General features: G+C 47.0%; 1 pseudogene; it reads right to left on the bottom strand.

Annotated features, from left to right (window-relative positions):
- Window positions 1-2,295: 2,295 nt before the first annotated feature.
- LOC139279198 (U2 spliceosomal RNA) lies at window positions 2,296-2,526 on the bottom strand (annotated as a pseudogene).
- Between the last annotated feature and the right edge of the window lie 643 nt (window positions 2,527-3,169).

A 3,169-nucleotide genomic window follows, 5' to 3' on the forward strand; every position in this document is an offset into this window, starting at 1 on the left:
CACCGGTACGCTGGCTCTCGATCTCCCGCTGGGCTTTTGATAGGTCGCTCCCCTCTCACCAACTGCCGCTGGCTCTCGATCTCCCGCTGGGCTTTTGACAGGTCGCTCCCCTCTCACCAACTGCCGCTGGCTCTCGATCTCCCGCTGGGCTTTTGACAGGTCGCTCCCCTCTCACCAACTGCCGCTGGCTCTCGATCTCCCGCTGGGCTTTTGACAGGTCGCTCCCCTCTCACCAACTGCCGCTGGCTCTCGATCTCCCGCTGGGCTTTTGACAGGTCGCTCCCCTCTCACCAACTGCCGCTGGCTCTCGATCTCCCGCTGGGCTTTTGACAGGTCGCTCCCCTCTCACCAACTGCCGCTGGCTCTCGATCTCCCGCTGGGCTTTTGACAGGTCGCTCCCCTCTCACCAACTGCCGCTGGCTCTCGATCTCCCGCTGGGCTTTTGACAGGTCGCTCCCCTCTCACCAACAGGAGCAGGAAGCCGCTTGCCAGCAGATAAGGTCAGCTCACTCTCCAGCTGCTGAGGCAAACCCGATTGTCACAGCCCAGCTTTTAAGAGAAGCTTGCTTTCTGAGTGTGTGTGATTGGGGGTCACTGAAGGATTTGTCTAGAAACGCCCAACAAATGACAGCAAGCACAAAAGAATCCAGCAGCAATTCCAGGGCCACCTGCAGTGCAGCCCCACACAGCAGAGGCCGCAATGACAGCTCAAACACTTGGCTCGAGTGGAGCATAAACGCCAGCATGGACTGGTTGGACCGAATGGCCTGTTTCTGTGCTGTATATCCTGTGTAATCCTATGATCCGGGCTTTGTGCTGCACATCATCACATCACTGGGTTAAACATATACACGAGAAAAGAAATAGACTAGATTGCTAAGTGCTAAATTGGACAACAGGAAATGAGTAAATGGCAGCAGTAATTTATAGATTTGTGTACATAGACACATAAATCCCTTTGCTCCTTCACAGCGCCAAATCTCACCATTACGAAAATATTCCAATTCCTCTTTCTCACATCAAGATCTCGCACTTCCCCACATTGAACTCCATCCACCATAGTTTTGCCAACTCACTTAGTCCATCTTTGTCCCATTGTAACAGGGGTAATTTCACAATCTGGCACTCCCTATAGGGGGCAGCATTCAGCAGGAGCACATCTTGAGAAACCTGCAATTATTATTTTACTGCCTGTACTCTAACTGACATCCACCATCCCCACTTCTATTCTATAACATCTCGGCCTATGTAGCTCTTCTAGTTTCAGTGTTCATTTTCTCTCATATTGGAGTCTGCTCTATTTGCCCCTCGCTCTTGCTACATTTAATCCTCTCTCACTGCTCTATGCAAGGTCAGCCATATGAATCTAAATCAGGTGAAGACTATCCTGTCTGAACAGCTTTCTTTGCCTCAGACATGAAAAGATTATTTTTTTCCAAAAATGTAACCTTATCTGGAAGAGGGATCACTCCAGATAGCAAATTGGTGAAAAGGATAATTTAGGATGAACATGGCTTTACTCGAAACCAACAGATCAGCTGGCTCTTCAGTTCCAGGAGTATTGAAGTGGGTAAGAGAATGGAAAGGGGTATCCTCTAGTTATGGATGGAAAGGAGAAGGATAGGAACAGAAAACCTACAACTTAATGATAGATGTCTAACAGCGATTCGAAACTTCTGAGCAGGAAATAAGAAAGTGACAAATCAACAGAGGAGAGTTTGTAAAGAAACAGGGAGTACAATCTACTCTTAATTCAGAACTGTTATTTGTTTGAAATAAATTTGATTAATCCAACAAGTGCGACTTAAGCAATTTTAATAAATCAGCGCAGCAAAACACTACAGGAACACCATTAAACACCATAAAACATCAAAGCAACTATTTAAATGAATGTGATTGAAACCCGAGTACTGTACAAGGTGTACAATACAAAGTTCAGTCATTTTGTGAAACGTCTGGGATTAGGGTTTGCTTCTTGCTGACAGCACATTTATCAACAAAATTGTTGTTTCTATTTGCAAACATACGAAAAATGACCAACAGGAAAAGACCAGCTGGTCCATCGAGCCTGTCACATAGAGTCACATTGAAAATGAGCATTATGATTGATCCCCAAGGCTCCCCACCCACCACCAACTCTGTAGCGAAATGTTCCATTGAGACATTTAGCTTAGTTTTTTTTTAATAAATTCGTAGCCAATCGTTTCCAATTCTTTGTCAAGTCACAAACGCCAGAGGTCACCCTGCACCAGTCAAGGATCACTCTGCGCCAATGCTCTTAGCCAAAAGGCCTAGAGCCACTGCACCGTTCCTGGAAGTACTGCAATACCAGGTTCGTGCCATGGAGGTGGATGGGTCAGGTCCCCCACACACCTCCGTGGAGGTGGATGGGTCACCAATCCCACCCACCTCCTGTTTACAAAAATGTAAGCATATACCTTCCTGACCAGGGAGAAACCACCCGGACGTCATGGTGGCTGGTCAGGTTAGTTATGCAGATCTTAGCCAAAAGGCCGAGACTAGCATGTGACCTCCCTTTGTTCACCCTCGCTCCTGTGTGTGCCGGTTGGGCTGCAGACACAAGGAGCTCCTGCACCTCCTATGAGTTGACTTGTTATTTTATATGCTTAATTAAACATTGGTACTCTTTCTAACAATGCATGGCCACGCCTACTATTTGAAGAGGTTTCGAGACATACCTGAGTATTTTTCATTGATGAAAGCTGGTGCTCTGCATGGGTACCGCTCATTACATAAACATTAAAGATATACTTAGGCTTATAATGAAACAACATTTCTGGAATTGTTATGAGGTATTCAGTTGCCGGCACTCTCTGTCAGAACATCGCTTGTCTCCTCATGTATGGGCGTGGATGAGATTGTACTATTGTGTTTAAAGTGGCCGATCCGTGATGCTGACACTCACTCGCCTTTCCCTGCAAGTCGAGGTTGGACAGCCCAAGAAGATTAGCTGCTCTCGCCTGCTTGAACCAGCTCAACAAATCTGATTGAACATTGGGACAAACTGAAGTGCACGTCCTCTTCCTTTGGCTGCAGAAGGTCTGCTGGCAGTCAGCACCGACTCTCCTTGTTGTTTCGGGTAGGTGGAGAGGGTGGTGGGAGGGATGTTACATTTCTGTACCACAACTTTCTTCATTTCTCCAGGGTG

Source organism: Pristiophorus japonicus, chromosome 13 (genome assembly GCF_044704955.1).
Source record: "Pristiophorus japonicus isolate sPriJap1 chromosome 13, sPriJap1.hap1, whole genome shotgun sequence".
Lineage (NCBI taxonomy): Eukaryota > Metazoa > Chordata > Chondrichthyes > Pristiophoridae > Pristiophorus > Pristiophorus japonicus.